The sequence below is a fragment of the Anser brachyrhynchus genome (genome assembly GCF_964034855.1).
Source record: "Anser brachyrhynchus genome assembly, chromosome: 4".
Lineage (NCBI taxonomy): Eukaryota > Metazoa > Chordata > Aves > Anseriformes > Anatidae > Anser > Anser brachyrhynchus.
The window spans coordinates 19,375,676-19,397,582 of record NC_137698.1 but is presented as its reverse complement, the minus strand read 5'-3'; the positions used below and the strand labels follow the sequence as shown (position 1 = coordinate 19,397,582).

At 35.3% G+C, this 21,907-nt stretch overlaps 1 long non-coding RNA gene across 1 annotated transcript; it reads right to left on the bottom strand.

Moving 5' to 3' along the window:
* Nucleotides 1–14,419: 14,419 nt before the first annotated feature.
* Nucleotides 14,420–21,586, bottom strand: LOC308194152. The gene is made up of 3 exons (XR_013950333.1): nt 20,268–21,586; nt 19,578–19,615; nt 14,420–17,842 (listed from the first exon to the last, which is right to left on the bottom strand). It is a non-coding gene; the product is annotated as an uncharacterized lncRNA (long non-coding RNA).
* Between the last annotated feature and the right edge of the window lie 321 nt (nt 21,587–21,907).

Sequence of the window (21,907 nt, the reverse complement as noted above, 5' to 3'; positions counted from 1 at the left end):
AAACATAGTTACTAACAGATTTAATTATAAAAATACTTTAAATTAAAATAAATAAATAAATAAAAATGTGGGAAAAGTAGAAAGGAAAGATTAAGATAGAAAACACTAAATCAATTGATATCACAAGATAGATTATTTTAAATTTAATATTTTAAATTTAATATTTTATATAAATGGACAATCTCAGAAAGATTAGCTTGACTAAAATAGTTCATTTAAATATTTCAGCTCTGTGGTGTAAGGCTTGACAAAACAATCACCATTGGCATCTGCCTGCAAGTGTGATGCTTGCATAGCTTTTCCTTTGCTGTAGGGACCACTACTGAATTTCAAACTGGAAAGTAAGGAACCACTACTGAATTTCAAACTGGAAACTAATGTTAATGTTTTATTCCTTCATATTACCCCCACTCCCAACCATAATTTCACTAATTGCTATTTTTTAATGAAGAAAAGTGACAGAAAATAGTGAGCTGTCAGCAGCTATTTTTCCAGCTACAGATCTACGCATGCATCCACACATTTATTATTCATTTGTCTCCCAGTGTGTCTTCAAAACCAACAATTTGTTTTTGAACTACTCGTAGTAATACTTAACCACTGAACCCTTTAATTACTTACACTACTGACAAGCAGGCTCACTCAAATGTTGAGATAATGGTTCTGTACATGCAAGCTGAATTAAAAAGGCAAATGACTGAACTTTTCCTTTCTGCCCAAACCATCTACCTGTTTTATTAAATGCACAAAATATTTTTCCCAATCAGAGAAGGGAAGTCACATCTTTTCTGCCGGTGGTTATGCTAGTGAATATAGTCTCTCAAAGACTAACTCTGATTTTCTGAAATAATACTTAATTTTATAGGGAATAGGAAACATTGTTCTTTCCAAGCCCCCATTATTCCATAGCCTGAATGATGCAGGTGTTTTTTTTCCATTTTTGTTTATTACTTATAGGTGAGAAAAATGGGTTCAAATCTCATTACACCAGGAAAAACTTCAGTGTCCCCTCTGCCCCTGATCTCTTTCCTTCACCTCAGAAAAAGGTCTTTAGGAGTAATCTGCCACATAAAAGGCAATCTTCCAGGTTCAATAGCCTTTTGTGAGAAAGGGATGACTCAGATAACTAACTGCATGATAATTTTATGGCTTTGAACCTGAAGTGTACAAGGGCACTTCCATGAATTACAAACTGTGTATCACAGAAAACGAGACTTAAACTCATCCTTCAGAATCTTCTACTGACCGCTTACCCTATTGTGTACTTAGATCTAGATTCAGCTTCTAACTTTCTGGTGTGCACTGGTGTCCAAACTGGGAACCAAGTTATTCTGTATTCCTGTTCTAGTAAGCACAGAGGGACAGGATCCGCTATATGGGTAAATTAATTCATAAGTGATCCCAACAGAACATACTGCTTCACTATTTACATAGGGAGCCTACCAAACTAAGAGACTCCTATTTTTTATGTCTCATTTAAGCTTTTAAAATTCAGTGAGTACTGATTTGGGCTTGCACAAACTCTTTTCAATACCTTACTTTCATAAAAGTGAGTCAAGTCACCTGTGCTAGAGCTCTAGATTTCATCATCCCGTTTTTCAAAAGAAGCATTTGCTAGAACTAGCAATTAAACCCCACTTTCCTAAGACCGGATCCAGCCTGTTATCACAAATACATGTAATTCCTGATTTAATCCTAATTTCTGTAAGTGATGAATACCTGTAAAACCCAGAAACAATATTAAACTGTTCTAATAAGCATAGTGAAGCAGAGGCTGATAAACACTGACCAGCCAATACACGATTAAATAACAAAATATTAATGAATTTCAAGCCTTATGTTCTGGGTGATAGAGACCATCACTAGAAGAAATGGCTAATGACAAATTTGAATTGTTGGCCCTAAATAAGCATTAATATTCAGCATAATCACAGAAAAGAAAAAAAAAACACTTGGGAACCAAATTTATGAAAAATAGGAGTTTGAAATGTCAGCAACTACCAGATACATTACAATGAAGAAATGGGTAATTATTTTTGCAGTAAGAGATTGATACATGTGGGTTCCCATTTTGAAAAGACATGTATCGATTTGCACTTACAGGTACAGAAGGGTTTTTAAGTGAAAATTAAGAAAATAATATTTTCATTGCATTAAAATAACACCACTCTCTCAACTGATATAGCTACACATTATATCTGATACAACCACCGTGAGTTCTCTCTTTTGTTCAAAACTGTGAAGAAAAATATTCCATCAGAAATACAGAATTTTCTGGAAATAGATTGCATCATCTTGTAATGGAGAGTTAAACTTCAGCCCATTTCCATGGAGAACTCATAGGGAAAAATAAAAGGGGAATAATAATAATAATAATAATAATAATAATAATAATAATAATAATAAAACCACGTTCTAATCATTGATTAGCAAAGAGGACATTTGTTGAGGTACTGAAACTACAATTCAGTTTTATCCCACAGTGTGGTCTAAGGAAGAAATTACACACTTAAGGAGAAGCCATGGCTTCAAAGTTTGGCAAATATATTCCAAAATCCATTCCCCTTTCAGTTCACTCTTTGCAGATGTACCCATACTTGAGCTAATTTAACTAAAACTTGAATTCCTCCTCTTTTCATAGGAGGCAAAATGACATCAGAAAGGAACACGGACATCTATTTGTCCAGGTAACACAGCCTGGCCACTTACTATCAAGTCAGATTTTTTTTTTAGCAGTTTGTCCCAGAATAAATCATAAATTACAGTAAAACAAACAACTCCTGGGCAAAGACTTGCAACCAGTAGTAACAACAGCAACATACACTTTTTGAAGATATTTATAACATATACTATACAGGGATTTGCTTATTAAAAAAAAAAAAAGAATATTTCTTAGCAAATCTTTATGTATTTGATCACTGCATAACACGTAAGTACCATTCAAGTCTTGCTTAAATCTTATGCTGACTCTTGCATAGAGATAAATTTCTTTTAGAGAAATCCCTCCTATCCTGAGCTCTCATCTTTGGCTGGCACTCCAGCAAATTTTGAGCCAAATTTTCTGGAATTCTAATTCTAATTCATAGACCCAACCCTATGTGGGAGGAAGCCTAGAGGGAAAACACCGACGTATATACACACTTTTCTAATGCATATATCACCATTTGATCTACATAATGTAGTATCTGTTCTCCACATGATGCTGTGTCACATGCTGATGGTAGATTTCTCTAATGTTAGACACCTACTGTTCTTACACCACTGATAGCCTCAACATAAAACAAACAAAAGCATAATTCATATCTTCCCTGTGTTATGGTGAAAGTTTCTTCTAGTTCTCTTCTTCTCTAAGTCCTTTTTATGTGGTGAAGGATAAAACTTTTTATTTCTAGCAATAAAGCATTCAAACACAGCTATATTCATACCACTACTGGCCTTAAAAATATGAAAAATAAGCATAATACCACGCTCTAGCATTTTATGATCACCAGGACTATATCTACATTTTCAGCTAAAGGTTCTGGGAGCAACTGACCAGACAGTTAGTACCACTGCCATCTTCTTCATCTATCTTCTAACCTCCTCCATTTTGAAGATAATGCTTTATAGTCACATATTGTTCAAGGTGCATTCAGTGACTCACAGGGAATAAACCATGTACAAATCTTCATTTTTTTGTGCACCTGTAACAGGAAATCATTTATCAATGCACCACGTTCTTTTCTTTCATCCTCTGACCTCAAGGGTCCTAAGCAAACCAGGGAATTGTCAGAGGATAGATGTGCATCTATAATATTCATTCAGTTTACTCAAAGTAGTACCAGATGACTGCTGATTACTTCTGTTGCATTTGGTGACTAATCTCTAGCTCATAGAACACTTTCAATTTACTGGGTAAGCCAGTGTTCAACAATCTGCAAGTCTGATGTTTCTCTTTCCCATATCCAATCTACATATCACATGTATGGTATAAATTTGAACTTAACCAGACATTTGCAAGTGAGGTTATAATAAGGTGATTCTCTATAGTATACTTAGAATTAAGTGTTTAGCAATGCATATGATTCACTACTAGTCTCCTTCAATCTACAGCAAGTAAAGGAAAATTCAGGGTTTTAAGTCTGTTAGCTGCAAAACTGCAGAGAAGCATGTCAACAGAAAAGCAGACCTTTTCAATAAAATCTCCAGTTAAGGTGCATGCAGACAAATAGATGGCCAATTCTAATCTGGTCTCACTTAAAAAGATAAGATAAAGCAAAATCAGGAGCAGATAGCTAGCTGAACAGCAGGTACGTGCCATGGTGTTGTACAGAACTGAGGCACAAAATAAAATAATAAAATAAAATAAAATAAAATAAAATAAAATAAAATAAAATAAAATAAAATAAAATAAAATAAAATAAAATAAAATAAAATAAAATAAAATAAAATAAAATAAAAATATTACCAATAGGCTATATTGATATTTGTTTAGCAAGCCAGTATATTGTGATAATATTTTTGGCCACTTGATTCAACAAGTAATACATGCAGTTACCTGTTAAAATTACTGAAACTTCCAGATCTTTAATTTGATTTCTAGTTTGGTAAGGTGGTAATGGAAACCAAAGAAAAAAAAATTACGTAAGAAATTAATTTTAATTTAAAACATGACAGCATTTTTTTCTCTTTCTTTTAAATTTAACATTTTAAACACTGACTAAACCTAATAGTGACATTAACAAATAACTCTTTCCGACTAAATAAAATGAAGGCAGGAATAAGACAAGGCTCTTTGCATTCAGGGTTTATCTGTACATATATGAAGTTTATGTAGATAAGTAGTCTTCATTCATTATATGTGTCATTTCTAAAGGGCTGTCTCTGAAAGGCTATGCTTCTACAGTCATTCTCAACTGTGAATAAAAATATGCTTCAGTGTTTCTCCATATGACTTTGCCTGATGTGCAAACATAAGGCACAATTCAGCTGCTCACTTCTTAACTGTGAAAGGACTTTACTGCCATTGCTGCAGGGAAAAATAAATTAGTCACAAATTATATGGCTGTTAATAAACAGCAATAACCAACTGGTAAAAGGCAATCCTTTGGGGGAAAAAAAAAAAAATCCGTTGAGAGTTTTTCATATTGGTTGCAAACATGAAAGGCTACAAAGAACACTTCAGCAAGAGACTGCAGTAGAGGATGTGAGAATGACCACTATGATATGTATTATTAGCTCCTGAGGTCAGAGAACTAAGAAAAAGAGAGGATGGTTAGACTGATGAAAAGTTTGTCACTCTCGATCTGCTCTTTAAGACTCCTCTATATCTGGCTTTTGCATATAGGATATCTTCTCTTCTGTCAGACCCTGCATTTGCCATTCCAAGTCAGTGGGACAGATTCCCTCACTGAAAGAGTTTTTTAAAAACCTCCTTTATTAGCCTAGCCATGTTCTCTCTGAGCATGCATAAATACTCAAAGAAGTGTTGACACTATGCTCTTAGATATGGGATATCCCCGTGACTCTGTCCCTTAACCCAGTTAGCAGTTACACAAGGTGAGACACACTCCGATGCAAAATGTGTAAATTAAAAATAAACAAATAAAGGTCTTCATGACTGCCTTAAGGAAAAATCCAGATGTGATCTAATTACTTCCTGGACTCCACTGACATCCTGAAAAAGAAAACATGAGCAATGCAACATAATTCCGTTAAAATTCACATTGCCCTGCAAACACGTATTTGGAAAACAAGCACAATTAAATTATTTCTCATTTTCATAGATGCCAAGGCGTAGTGTGCAGGAACCTCTCTTAGGTCTTTATCAAGCTGTCAGTTCCTGCCTCCTCTCTGCCAACACTCTTCACCTGTCTGGGGGTGTCTCAAACATGGTTTGCAGCCTCTTCCACTCAAAAAAACTTTCCAAGCAGCAATAAAAGAAGATATTTATCTTTGTCCTTCAAATACTCCTTCAGAATACTCTTTTGTCCATGGAACCTAGACAAGATTGTTATTATCATGCTAACCAGTATTGGCAGCTTGGGGCCCACCTGCCTGCATATCCCTGTTTCTTCTCCCTAGTGAACCTTATAAACCAATCATCCCATACGAGCATCCACAAGACGTGAAGTGCTATTGGCAGATTCTGCCAAAAAGCTAAACAAGTTATTGAGGGAAGTTAGTATTGGGAAAGGACAAAAAAAGGAAAGGGAAAGGGAAAAGCAGCTGAAACAAACAAAATGTGAGTAAAGGTACAGGAAGGAGTTGGAGCAAATTCCAGTCAGCCTAGGGAAACAATCTCCACAGTAAAAGTCTTAAAAACCATATAAGAAGGACTGTGAGAACCCCCCTGGGGGTTCATATCCTCTCCTTCTACTGGCAACAAAGCTATATTTGCAGGAGCCCTTTGTCTCTTCTCCCAAAGGCAAAATTTCTGGGCATTGCATCCAGTACTTCCCTTCTACCTGAGCAGAATTTTTTTTTTTTTTCTGGAAACTTGTTCTGAATGCAACAAATAGGTCCCAGAGGATTAAAAACTCCTGCAAACATTTTTGATTCAAGAAATGGAGACAGAAATAACCCAAAACCTGTTTTCCCCTCCCACTTCATTACAGTTCACAATTGCTTTCCCCTGAAAAAAAAAAGGGTATTAGTCTTGGCATAAGAAATGGCCTATAAAAATGTATTCAGCCCAAATGTTAGCTTCCGCAGTGCCAAACCCTTATTCAAAGAAACATGTGTGCATGCTGGAATAAATTTTACTACAGTTAAAATTGGAGGGAAATACTCTGTAGGCACAACAGGCAGGCTTGAGGAACCATCCTGGTTCCACTGTGATGAACCCTGCTGCCCTGTCTTGGAGGCAGAGTATGCCTTTGGATTGGAAATAGGTGGATATCATCGCCTAAGACCTAATGTTGCTAAGGTGTTTGAGGCAAAACTTTCTCTTATACTCAGGTTAGGTGTTCTCCTTTACATCTCATTTACCAATCTCACAGATATCTTATAAAAGCATCCCTTTTGATAGGATGTTGATGGGGCAGATGGTTCCAAATAAAAGGAGCAGTCCAGGAATTAAGGCAGTTTTGAATTACTCCCCTGATAAATTCTGTGTTGAACTTCAACCTGGGACAACTTCCTGACGAACTTAACAATCAGGCCATTCTTTTAGATGAAACAGGTGTCCTGCAGTGTATAAATAACTAAATATTCCTTGAACCAGAGAGAGAAATGAAAGGTGACAGACTGACACAGAGTTAGGATGCTCCTGTGGGAGAGTCCAGTTCAAATCCCTTCTCCCTAATTATTTAGTAATCTAAATGAGATTATTTAGATTATTTAGAAAATCTCGTTGCAGATAAGGGTGCTCAACTATAGTCTGTAACTTTTCCAGCACTACAATACCTAAATTCTTTCCAGAATTTAACCATACCTGTTTTGATTAGAATGGATATTACTAATCAGAGATTTGGCTCTCTATTCCAAAAATGTAAGAATAGAAAAATAGGATTAGGCCAGGTTTTCAGACTGCTTGTCATATGCTATCTGCAGTCCTGCACCATTCCTAACAGAATTACTTCACTTCAGGAATTATTCAACTAGAAAAGGAGCAGAATCACTTTTTGACTCCAAGTAAATCAAGTATGCATGAGGTGTTGGTCAGGATTTTCAGTTCTTGTTTGCTTCAAGTTCTAAAGCTCTTGAGAAAAGAAAACTGAAAGGAAAACATGCCAAAACATACAGAATAACATTATATAGTGTTACTCTCTATAGGTTAAATTAAAGACAGGAAGAAGCTTCCTCCATTCTTACAGTGTTGTGAGCTCTGTAGTTGCATGCATGCTTCATGTAACTATCAGATCCACAAACATATTTTATTTTTGTTTTAAAAGGTCAGATTTTTATTTTTATTTATTGATTTATTTGCAATCCACTGCATCCATAATTTCCCTGCCACTGTTACAATGAAGGATCAGTGCCACCTACAGACAGGGATTAGAGCAGAGCACAGCTCGGTGTAAAGTAAAGTAAGGAAGCAAATCAAATTTTAAGCCTCAGACCTTCTAGTTAGAACAATCACTCTGTAATGAGAAAGAGCTGGCAGCAAGATTCACAGAAATATTTGGACCTTTTCATTTGCTTATACTTACTGATCACAAACATTTCTCCAGTAAGTCACTGGAAAAGATGCATTCTGGATGCTGCATTTCGCTGTATCAGTTTTCTAAATGCAAATCTCATACACAGCTGAATAAAGCAGAATACACTGCTCTCTGCTCCTTTTCTGTGCATCTACTTAATTTTGGTTGGCTGTTATCTGAGTCAGTTCAAAGGGGAAAAAGCCTTCCCCCTTAATTAAAAGTGCCAATTAGATTCTGGTTTAATGATCCAGATAAAATTAAAACCAGACCTACTTCTCACCCCAAACTAAGCTACATTAAACCAAACCTAAAACTTCAGACGAGATTATAGGAAGACTGGCAGAGCAGAGCTCATTAATCAAGCTAGTTTAAGTGCTGCCAGTGGTTTGGTTCCTCCTCCCTCTGGAGAAAGAAAGGGAGCAGAGGCGAATAGGTTATTTTCTAGTCTAATCTCATTAAACCCAAACCAGTTTTACACCTTTCTTGTCTCCACACAAGTATAAATGCATGCACACATACACATACGCAACTGATGGAAAGGGATTCAAAAATTGCATCTAATTTTTTTTTCTTTTTTTTAATAGAGATTAACCTCACTGCATTGTAACAACAGAGAATTCATCCAGCTCACTAAGAGATCCGTGGTCACTGTACTGTGAAGACTTTAGTTCAGACAGGGTTTGCTGCAATATGTGTGCAGAAAAAAATGATGGCTGCAGCCTTCAAAAGACAGCACGTGAAAAATTGGTGATGCTGTCTGGAAGAAACATATAGTAACTAAGGCTCAGGAGAATAAAGAAATCAAGCTTTTTATTTCTTCTTCTGCTGTACACTTCCTGCATAACCCTGGTGCTAGTCTCTTGGAGACTAAGTTTTGCTATATGTTAAAGAGGGTTAGTAGTACTTACTTATCTGACAGGTATGAGATTAGGTTAAAGTAGCTAAAGCCCCGAGACTCTCAAAGGGAGAGTTCATTTGGAGATGTAGTTATTAACTATTATTGCAGTATTGCAGGCAGACTCTGCAGCTTTGGGGATTTTAACAAAGGAGAGTAGGAAGTCATTGTTGACCTTTCTTTTTAAATCTTACTTCAAATTTTGACCTTCTGTTTCACATAATAGGAGAAATATTGTTTTATGAGTTGCCAGGAATTTCTCCCAAATTATTTATTGCCAACATTCATTCTACCTGGAAACAATCTGAGCACAAAAGAATGAAGAAAAACAGGCTCAAATATTTCCAGTGCAGCATAGCAATCTGTTTAAAAAGTGACAAGATTCTACTGTAGAAAACATGTTTTATGCATTTCATCTTTACTTTGAATCTTCTCTTTGAACTAAAAAAAAAAAAGTGATAAGATAAAAAAATAAATGGAGTAATAGAAAATCATTTCTTAAATCTTACCTTAAAATTTGATGATATTCTATACATACTTAGGCTAAATTTTTGACTAATAATTCTGTAGGTCTGCTAATACTTTCTGTCTACATTTTTAGACAGATACTCAGTTTATAATAGCTCTCATAATCTTACGGAAGTTGTTTAGTTCCTTAAGTTTCTTTAGTTTCTTTCACATTCTGTCAATTTCTGTCAGATGCAGTTACAAAATATGTAAAACAAACTTCAGATATCTAAATCTCCATCAGCACGAGTAGATTGTATTGTGTAATTAAGATAGATATTGTGTACTTTCACAATTTAGTGAATTTAAAATCCAAAGATTATTGACTATCTTTGCATCCATCTCATAAAACATAGATAAAATAAGCTAAACTGTCTCGTACTTTATAACTGGATCAAATTGATTTGAAATAGCAATTTCCTAAAGCTCCGCAGAACTGATATAAATCAATTATTACAGATGAATGAAACTCACAAACTGCTGATCTATCTTGCAGCATATGAACCTTCTTCATTTGTTATTATCAGGATCTGCTTTTGAACTATACCCTCCAGTTTCTCTATGTGGTGTTTGAAAGATACACTATCAGAAAAGAAGTCAAAAATAAAACCCAGGTCCTTAAACAATGTTTTATGAAGACAGCAGCAATATTAGAACAACTGTTCCACAGCAGGGAGAAATGGGTTACTCCTAAGGCATAAAGTCTTACATGCCTTTCCTGCCAGCACATTGCAAGCTGTGGACAAACATTTATCCCACCCTCCCAATTATTCCCTCTTTATAGTAGAAAACATAAGATTTAAATCAGGGAGAGATGACAGTACTTAAATCAAAGAGAGGTGATTATTTAGTTATGTTGGCCAAGCACACTTGAAAGTGTAAAGTTCAGTATTCAGGTCAAGTATCTTTACTGAGCTGTGCATATAATATTTATTCATCCTGAGTACATTTACATTTTCTGAACAACAAAATTTGCCATGGGAATTTGGTGGCAGGGGGAAAATGGCATACTTTGGAAGTGAACTAAATCTAAACCAAATAATAAGCTTTATTTAAATGTTATGTGTTAGAAACGCTGCTAGCACCAGGAACTTATTCAGCAGTTAGTCTTATATAAAAGCATGACTGCTAGATATTTATTTTACCTGTTAAAAGGTGACTGTCCATCTTATTTTTCATCTCCTAGATCCTATTTGCTTTCAATCTGGTGTTCTCATTTAGAATGACATGTGCAGTTAGAAACTTTTGATGCAAGTTTTAATTATGTTAAGGTTTGGAAGCAGGAGTGTAAGTCAAGCTTTTTCTTTTTTAATGAACACGTTCATTATTTATAGTGATTTCTACACCTCCCATCACAGTAGCTTCTGCATGCTAGAAATTCAGTCTGCAGTATAACCCCTTCCTGCATGTCCTCCCAGCTTCTGCAAATAAATTTCTTCTGGATTTTAATCTTCCATTAAGTTTGGTGCATTGTGTTGTGAAAATTTAACTAAAAAATTGTTACTCTACCTTGTTTTCCATTACTACAAAAGGGAAATGGAAAGGGAGAAACTCAAGCCCAAAATAAAACTCCTCTTCTTCTCCATTAAGGGTAACAATTCCTGCAGAGATTGTCTTTGGGTGCGACAAGGTTTGTAGAATTTACTGGAGTAGCACCCTGGCACATTTACATTAGGACCAGACCCTGCAGGCTACACTGATTCTCATAAGACCTCCACAGGGTGTTCTTGAGCCTCCTGCCATGGCCAGCATCAAGATGGGCCACTCACTGTTCCAACATAGAGCTGGCCCCAAACCCCACAGCCAAACATCCAGGAGTGGGGAAGTAACACTGGTCTCTTCCACTGCCCTAGTGCTAATGAGGTTAGTTATGCGGACTTAAATCCAACTGTCCTAAATGTTTTATCATGTAAATATTAGGCAACAATTTATTCCACGACAGGCAATTTCAAAGTAGTAAGGGTTAGACTGTTCAATGCATAAACCTCTTCATCTGTAAAATAAGATGCTAATAGCATTCTCTAATTAAATAGACACACAAACTCTTTAGAAAGCTGTAGATTTCTAACATTCTTCAAAGGTAATCATTTTCACCATTGTGCAATGAGAAATGGAGTAGCAATTACAAGTTTTTCCATGGTGCTGAAAAGCAAATGAGTATGAGAACTGGATTTCATGAATGTTAAGTTGAATCTTCACAGGCATTTGACAGGAATGACATAGGCACAGCAGACCTTGCCCTAGGACAAGGGTAACAACAATTGAGGTGGCTTCTAATCCTTTGATACCATGCTAGACTGCAGTGTTGCTCTGCAACTTTTTTAATGTCTTTGTAGATAAAGAGCAGGAAATGGACTTGATATATAAATGCACTTGGTATTATCTGCATCCATATGGAAAAAAATTATGCAAAAAATGTTAATGCAAAAGCAGTTATTGGCACTTTCAAAATATGACAGGCAGGTTCCAATTTCTCTATGAAATAAAAAAGCTCTTTCTTTTGGTAAACAATTTTGTGGAGATATTATTGTGCCAACCAAAATTTCAAGAGATCACAAGAGTGCAGCATACTGTATATCTGTTCGGTAATGTGATTGGCAATCTTCTAGATATGTACCATCTGTGCCTAGGGCATTGAAAAGTTCTTTGAGAATTCAATTATTTGATTATGAAATATTTCTTTTTGCTGATTTCTGTAAAACAGTGCTTTCAGGATTTAATAGTGTAAGCCTAGAAAATGGCTTGTGTCCCTGGACTGATACATAATAGATCTTGATTCTTCACAAAACAGACAATAAGCACTCTGTAGCAGAGTATTATAAATAAGAAAGGAGTCTGCCTTTTTTTTTTTTTAATATAGCTAAGACATATCTATTTTTTTTCAGATAGGAATATAATGAAAAATCCTATATTTCAGAGAAAGACTAAGTGACCTTCAGTTTGTTTTTCTATATAAACATCAGACTGTTCTTAATGTCACTATGTCATACTCCTTTAATGAGTCAAGCATTTTTGCCAGAGGGAAAAATAATTTCTTATTTTTACCTTTTGAACAAGCATTATACCAATATGAGCCTGCTGTAGTTGCAAAATTGTTGTCTCATCAACTACCTTAAATACAAAGAAAAAAAGACCTGTACTTGCCATTGGGACTCCATCTGCACTTTTTAAATGATTCTAAGACCTCAGGGCTCCTTTGCTTCCATATATCATAGTCACTCTGCCTCTGACTGAGCATTTTCGGTACACATTGGAAAAATATATAAAAATGACACTTGTTAGATTATGTGGTATGCAGCTATGAAAGAAAGTACTGGGGTAAGGAGCAGTCACAAAAGTCATATTCCTTTATCTTGTAAGAGAGATTTCCACCTTCAGAAGGCAACGGTTATTTTCATCATTCTAAGACTCAGGTTGGAGAGGAGCATGTGGATACAAACCAGAGTAATACTGCACTTGGAAGAGTTGTTGAAAAACTGTTCAAATAACTAATATCCTTCACTTAGTATTTGCAGAAATAAGATCTTGCAAACAAGCACGGAGAGGGAAAGAGGGTTGAAATGGAGCTTACTTTACTTACTAACTCTTACTGTCTCAAGAGAGTGTTAATAGACATTTCTTAAGTGAAGAATAAAACTGAGAAAATTTTACTCCTGATATCAATGAAAGCTTCAGGACAGTAGATACCAACAGGATACACTTATCTGTCCCTCCAATTTGGGGTTAGATAATGTCTACTACAATGTCATCTGCTCTGTTACAGATGATCTTATAGCATATTAGAGAGTGGAAAATAGATTGCATGGATTCTAGGGAAGACCAGAAATAATGCTAAGCAGTAGACAAGCTACAACATATGCAAGAAATCCAATGAGATGAAAACTTTTGGAGGCAGAGACTATCTAGGAAGAAGACAAAGGCAGGCAGAGGAAAGCACAATTTTTTTTCCTACTCTTTTTATGGTCACCTCTGGATGCATAATGTTGTGCTAGAAAGGTCCTTCCAGTGAGCAGAAAAAAAACTTTTTATGCTTAAATACAGTGAAAGAGCCAGAAATCCCACTTTAATTCTACTCTAATATTGTTCTTCTACATCATTTTTGGGAAAGCTGTGTTAGAAATAAGAAGAGAAAGAAACAGATATTTCAAATATTATTTTCATTGTGACAAATATTTTTGCTTCTTCAGCAATAATGAGCTAAGGAAACTTTGTCTAACTTCATCATTTTAAAAAGCTGGGACATAGCAGTAGAATTACTGCAATTTGCTTTAAGGAAAGACTAGGGGAAAGGAATGTATTTTAGGATAATATTCCAAAAAGAACGTTTAATGTATGAGTTGTTTGCAGATATAAATTATGGGAAACGTAATAGATTACTATTCTGCTTCTCAATAGAAGTATTATATTTCAAAAAGATTAATACCCTCACTTCTCACTACGACAAGGGAAAATGTTTGTTCTGATATTCATGCCTACAGTTTCCACTGAAGACAACAGATGTTCCGTGCAATCTCTGTCTGAATGGAAAAGCTATGAAAATATAAAGGCTAAAATAGTGTGGGTTTCAAATATTTCCATGTAAAATTTTCAAATACAGTCAAGGTTTTGTATCTATAATATACTGGTTTTTTGGCCAGCATTTCTTTTATCTGGGTGCTTCTCTGTCTTGCTCTGGTCATAGAGTCTTTATTATTTATATTTAACTCCTCTATAAGTTTATTATTAAACACTTTATTATTGCTTTTTTATAAATTTCCTATAAACAGATTTTATTAAAAATCAAACAAAAGCAGGCCCATAAATCCACCAAGGAGACTAATAATGACTAGATTTACACACCTGAAAGTTAAGAATTCAACAGAGAGAGAGCAAGAGAAAGAAAGGAATAGTAAAATTTTAATTAATCACTACAGCAGGACAGTCTTAGTCTAATATATATAGGTTGTAGCTGACAAATATGCTGTTTTCAGAGGACTTCTTAGAAGGGCATAACAGGACCTGATATCCTAATATATGTCCTAAAGTGTTTACATTTCAGAATTCAGAAAGCAGATTACTGGAATCTTTAAACCCTCATTTTCTTTAAAATGCAATTTAAAAATTGTGGTATTAACTAAAACATTCTAGATTTTTTATGAACAATTTTTTTAGGGATTGTAGAACAGCATGCTGTGGAGAATTAAGACAAAATTAAGTAACATCATGAAAATGGAAACTCCACTTGTTGTTCTACATGCAGAACATGTGTGGAAATAATTGTGAACTGTTTCCAGGCAGAAGGGTCTAGACATTTAAAAAAAAAAAAAATTTGAAATGGAAATGACATTAGACAAGAATCAGTTGTGACACTGTGACAATAATTTGAACAAATCAGTATAGTTGAAATGTACTGTCTCTCTTTTAAACATCAGAATATTCCCAAATGCTTTTAATATACCCTGAAATTATTTGTTTTGCATCTAGTCTCTGCTTGTTTAATATGGGATAATACACCAGTATAGCAAAAACACAGCAGCCCATGGATTCATTACTCATGTGGAATGAACTTTTTACTGCCTTTGGTAGTTCTGAATTTGATTTGTACAGATGTATTCTTTTATTCCATCTCTAAAGTTTCCCCTCTGACACGCTGATGCAAATTTTAGAATACGTTTAATTCAGACTAATTTCAGATAATTAAAAATCTGTTCATCATGTTGACATAATAATCAGCAGAGATAATATTCTGTAAGTCACATAAGATGGAGATGTGAATATTTGTGACATAAAAGTGCTGGCAGGTTATATCATTACTATAAAAGTTTTTTTTTCTTTAAAGGCCTGTATTAACAAAACTTAAAGGCATGTCATGTATTGCTTGTTTTATGGATCTATACCTGGTTAATTAAACATAAACTGCAAATGTTGTTGTCATCCAAGGCATTCTTACACCATCTATTTTAATCCACAGAACCAAATATTCTGGCACCATATGAAGACCTAAATGTCTGATCCCATCAAATCTGATATACAAAAGCAACTAGATAGCAATTCAACTAGGAAGTTATTGGACAATAAGACCCTGTTTTGTAAAGTGCAAGAAAGTTTCTGCTCCTATTCCTTTTGGTTGTAATATGAGGGAGCAGAGCTTTAGCAAGATACATTTTGCTGAACACAGCTCCACTTTTCACTCAGTAGGAAAAATCCTTTTAGTCAGCATAATGGGATGAAGCTCATCAACAAAGTACCCAGGTATCATACCCTGAAGTCTCCATCTCTTTTTTTAGAATAGGCTCATTTTAACCGCAGTGGGGTCAAGGGTGGAGGGTGGGCAGAGGGGGTGGATGCAAAGCTGTGCATTTTATTAGAACAGTTGAGATTTACACTTGATAAATTACAGGTTATGACAACTTGGTCCAGTATTATTTGATGCATTGTGAATTTGGTATTTGTAGCTATTGATAGCTTTGTAAATACTCCCAGATAGAAAGCCTTATACATCACAAAATGTTTGTGGTGTAAGATTAGCCATGAGCACCACAGCTGAATTTAATCAACTAGTCCATTTTCCAGGTATCACCACCATATGGATGCAAAATCCAAAGAACGTCAGTAGAAATCCAGAAGTTGGAACTCACATTCATAGAAAGGGAGAGCTCTAAAAAAATACGTTTTCATTTGATTCATATTTTTCCTGACAAGAAGATAAACCATCCTGACACTTTGAATCTTCCCTAAATGCTCAGCAATACTTACAGCACTAAGACAGTTTGTCCATTGCCTGTTTCCACCTCCTCTAGATCCTGTGCATTTCAAATATGAATGATTCTTTTAGATATGCAGTTTTCTTAAGGTTTCCTGGCTATCTTTCACCTGTTCCTAGACTTATCAGCCTTACACTTTTTCCTAACTTACTGGTCACTTGTTCTAGGGAATCATTATGTTCTACAGAATTGCTTATTCTTCTCATGAAGTTGTATGTATTATTGGCATCTTCCCTAGAATTAATTTCACTTTTAGTTACATGTCCCTCTGATGTTAATATTTTTTTGCTTTCCATTTTTAGAAATTCTATTTTCTACTTCAGTGACTTCTTGTTTCTTTCTGATTCAAAAGTCTGCATCTTTTTAATATCTTGTGCAATTTTTCTTTCAAAACTAACCTTTGGTTTTCTCATCAATTTAGTAAGATGGCCTAATAGGTCTTGTATTTCTTTCCAAGAAAATGAATGATCATAGTAGAGATTTTAGAATTTCTATCTATACTGTTGATATTTTTTTTGCTGTCCTACAATCTTTACAGGAGGATAATATGAAGACAATAATTATCCCACCTTCTTATCACATTATAGAAATGTTATGGATTTTAGAATAAGTTTAGGTGAAGAAAGAAGAACATTGGGAGACAATAAAAAAAAAAGACACTGTACAGTGAACAAGAAAGCAAAGACTTAAATTTGGTGTCATAAAAAGTATCTGTATATGTTTAGTTTTAGATGACTGTGAATCAATAATTGTTTGATCAACCAGGCAAAATATGATGTACTGCCATGTAGATATTTCAGTCTAAGCACATCAGGAAATTGGTCACCATCATTCAGTGTTTTATCCTGTATAGAAGGACTATATCATTTCAGATTTTACTTGGAAACAGCATTCTCCTCATTGCCCTGAAAACCTTCTTAATTCCAGAAACATAGAAAAGCATTAACAGTAGTGAAATACAGTTGTAACATCTCCAAACTGGGCTCTGTTCAGATTGAAATGATAGTGTAATGGTAAAATACCACAATACTATCACAATACAGTCTTTAGTTGTGCCAAACAAAATACACTGCAGCTGAAGAAACTTTTGTTTGAAGACATCTTCTTTGTCATGAGCAAATTACATGTACTAAGTGAATAAAAAGAAATAAACCAGCAGATCTCTGTATGAGAAAATCTTACTCAGACATGTGACTTCTGACACAAAAAGGTGGTCACTCAGCTGTAGGAAGGCTACAGCATGCAGAAAACCATTAAATTTTCAGAAGGAAGAGTAATCAAAAAACAGAAACAGAAAATCTGAACAGTCATAATAACATGCCCCAGATTCTTTTCTCATTGCAAGAAACTCAAAATTATATTCTGTGTTGCTGTGGTTTTTTGCTCTTCTTTGTTGTTGTTGTTTTTCTTTTTTGTATTTATGGATCAAGTGTTTTCTCTTTTTATCAGTAAATCCTCCTACCCCCAAGTTTCTTGACTGGTCAGAGAAAGTCTTAGATATCCTTGAATTTCTCCACGTGTTTATATTGAATTAGATTAGTTGGCAAGAGTTTCTTTATCAGTCAGGAAAGTATCTAGCAGACAAGGAAAGAAATGGCTGAAAGTGCAAATAAATTACAGTCCCTTAATCTCTGCAGATAGTACATTTCCAGGAAAAAGCACCAATGTAATTTGTTCCCCCACCTTGCCTGCCTCCCCCGCAATGAAAAAGACTGTAAATGAAAAGTTCTAAGCCAGATCAGTTAAAAAACATTTATAGGTATGGGATAGAGCCAGGAATTGTTCAGCAACTGAGAAGTAATTCAAATTGCAAAATGAGTCATTAACATATGTAATTTGCTTGCTTAATGTGTGATATTGAGACATGCATTTAACTGTGGCTTCAGTGGAAAGCTTGAAGTCAATTTTAAAAATACACATAGAGAAAAACTTTAAGTGGCATTCATAAAAAATAATGTACATTTGAAAGAAAAAATAAAAGTACAAGCAGAAGTCAGATATTTCTTTTAATTACTTTTATAACTAGATTTTAGTTAACATGGAAAAACACCACTTCTTAGGAGCATACAGAAATAAATCTTTAAAGAGACATCAGCACTGCCATATTCTATTTTTAGACATCTAGGAAATTTGGCATCCACCAGCAGTATTCAAAGCATTCAGCAAGCTGAGTTGCAAACCACCATTGGGAAGAAGCAATTCCAAAGAAGTGACTCCATCATCCAGACGTAATAAAGTAATTAAATCTGTTCGTGATATTCAAGCCTGAGTTCTCTCTTAGGATTAGCTTCCTAAACCACAACATCCTTTTTTTCAGGGAAAAAAATATAGCTAGAAACGTCTTTTACATATGCATACATAAGAGTCTAATTAGGAAGGCATTCACACATAGGTAAGAGCCCTATAACCTTCTCAACCTGATTTATAATTAGACCCAGGCCCCTAATTAGATGTTCTGACACATGTACTAGTCAAGGCTAGTCTTTGCCTTGTACTCCTCTTTCTCGGTCCTTCTTTTGCCTTTCTCAGGAGTTTTTTACTGATCCAAAATAAAACTGGAGACATTGAGAGGCATTGTTCACAGTACAGACAATAACCAGACTGCTATATTCTTCTTGTTCTTCACCTCAACATCATGCTGTGCATCTGAACAGGTATTTTGAAGATGTCCTTAGCACAAACATTAAGTATCACTGTAATTCATTAATGTGACCAGCTTAATGACAGCCCAAGGGCTGTCCATATCCCTTATGATTTTACAGGAACAAGTACTTGTCCCAAAAATGAATTGTGTTTGGATTGTGTAGTCACTGAATGTCAATAGGTAGCTAGGAAGCTATTTTCATTCTTGCTTGCATTTCAATTCAAAATGTGTGAGGCTTTTTTAAGCATGAATTAACATGTGTAAGAAATTAAAAGGGCAACTGTTCCTCTTGGAGAGGTTCTTGAATTTCACTGGGTCACTGTTCCTTCAGCAATAGTGTGAAAAGAACACAGCACTTCTGATTTACGAGCCTTATGAGTTTTACAGACCAAAGCCCAAACAAAACCCTCCCTCATGTCATTTCCTATGAAATGCTTATACAGCCACAGCTTTGGATGCACTGTGATAAGTATTATTACCATAACAATTGCAACTATCTGTGGGAGAAATTGTCTGACCAGTGAAATTATCATGGGGGCAAAACGTCTCCACAGTAAAGAACAGCATTTTAACTCCAAAAATAAATGCACGGAACTTATTTTTGTTACTAGTTATTTCCAAACAATTTCTTTAGAAAAGGGTAACAAATGGTTTGTGCTACTTACAGTACAGTTTCAAGAATTGGATGTCTTTTTTTTCAGATCTAAAAAGTAATGAAAATGTCAATTACATATAGCAAAAACAAAAAGTATTCTATCAAATACAGGTATCTTACTTGGTATTGTCATGAGTTTGCTTCTTTATGTGTATCTAAACAGCCTGTACTTTTATCTCCTGCCCTTGTGAACTTTTGTTGTGCAGTCATCCACTCAGAATTAGACAGGATGTTTCATAAATTTTTACCATTCTGGTTTTTACAGAGTACGATTTTCATTTGAACTCATATTCATATACATACACACAGCTTTTCCCAGTACCCTACACTCAAAGGCATGAAATGCATAATGCAGTATTTGAGGAAGATCAAAATCAAGAAAATACAAATAATGCACATACAAAACATCAGTTTCTCAAGAAATACTCAGTGTTCCTGCCTTTTTTTTTTATATAATCTATCTCCTTCTTAATTCTTTAAGTCCTTATATTCTGATACACATAATGATACACAACCCCAACATTTGTGAGAAATGTGATAAATTTCAGGTTAGACTGAATCACAGGCCTCAAAGCAGGGGGTTTGAAAACTAGAATAGACATTCAAAAGTTATGGTAGAGCCTAGAAGTACTATTTACAGCACCCCTTGTAAAAACCTCCAGATATGGTGTTCTCTTGAGCTTATGAGATTCAATCCTACCTTTCCCTTCCCAGGCTTTCATCTAGCTGCTGTGAACTGCAGGGATTTGGGAACCAAGAGAGATGCAGGAAACTATTCTCCCATTCTTCTCTTAGAGTAGGACTTTTATTGAAGAAGTGATTTCAAATTCCAGTAAGTATTTTGTTCCAGAAAATATAAATTTTACCCCAGTGTTTTAAAAATTTGGAGGAAGGCCCAAGTCCTGAGTCTATATCAAGGACTAATTGCGTGCTGCATCTTTGTCTAGGAAGTATAGAATACAAGATGTATACACAACCTCAGGGCACAAAGTTTTACATTCCATACAAGTACCTATTTACTGGGAAAGTCATGTGCTTTCTATTTCTCACTCAGACATAGTAAATATTGAAACCTAACACAAATTAGCACAGCTGCAAAGATGCTAAGAGCTGACAGTGGCCAGCTGACTGGGAAGTCCTTAGGGAAAGTAAGTACCTACAGCCATGAGTGAGTGCTGTAGCTACTAAGAGTCTGCTGTCACTTACATAAAGTGTCGAACTCCTACCCTATTTGCAGAGGAACATACTTTGAAGACAATTTAAGAAGAATTCTGTGATTTCCAGACCTGTTTAAGTATATCCATTTTCTCTGGAGGAGTCCAACAGACAGTGAGATGAGTTGTAGATGTAGGCCCTTAGAAATAATAGTATAGTAGATGCTGAACTACCAAAAAAAAAAAAATCACTCAGCTGTGAATCTTCACCCTGAGTTCACTACCTGCCTCATTAAAAAAATAAATAATTTTTTAAAAAAAAAATCTTAGTAGTGGCAGTAGTGCACATGGTTTCCTCATGATTGTTCTCCCTGAGGCTTTTCTACCTCCTGTAAGAGACTAAACAGTGAACCAGTCAGATAGTATGGTAATGACTGCTCATCTGGTTGGGGAACTGCCAGGTTCTTTTTCCTGCTGTAGAGCACTCTATATCTGAAAACTGAACACATGCCTCCCACTCAGTAGCAGTACCTTCTAGCCCTCATTTTTAGCAGCTTGATTACTGTTGTGGATAATGTAGAAGGAAAAGAACTTGTCAAGTTTTTAATTATGCCTTACACATACATGTAAATGAAGTAATTTAGTGATGGGTGCCTGACAGGAGCTACCTATTCAATACAGCAAAATTTTCATCTAGACCAGGCAAAAAAAAAAAAAAAAATACACACACACAGAAAACCGTACACACAATAAAAGCTGTAGAGCTCTCCGTTCCCCTGTAACACCTCCAGTTGAAAATCCAGACCTCAGCAGACTTTGGTACATCCCCAGATAGTCTATTAACTTCCAATTCTTAGCTTCCCCATATTGTTTTTATAAGGTCCATGACAGCTTTTCTGAGCCCATCCAAGTCAGGTTTTTCAATGTGAGGGATATACTGCCTTCTTAATTAATCTTGCTATAGTCATTGTAATCAAATAAGTCTCTCTGTCCAGGGTCAGAAGAAGGTCTGGAAAGACTGGGAAGCTGGGGTGACCCAGCATGTCTGTTCTAGGGGTGGGTTTGTGGTGTGTTTTCTTTTTTTGGGAGGGGGAATTTTTTGTTGTTAAAGAATGGATGTGAGTTTTCTTTTCCACGATATTAAATGGAAAGGGAATTTATCCTGAAATAATTCAATTTAATTAAA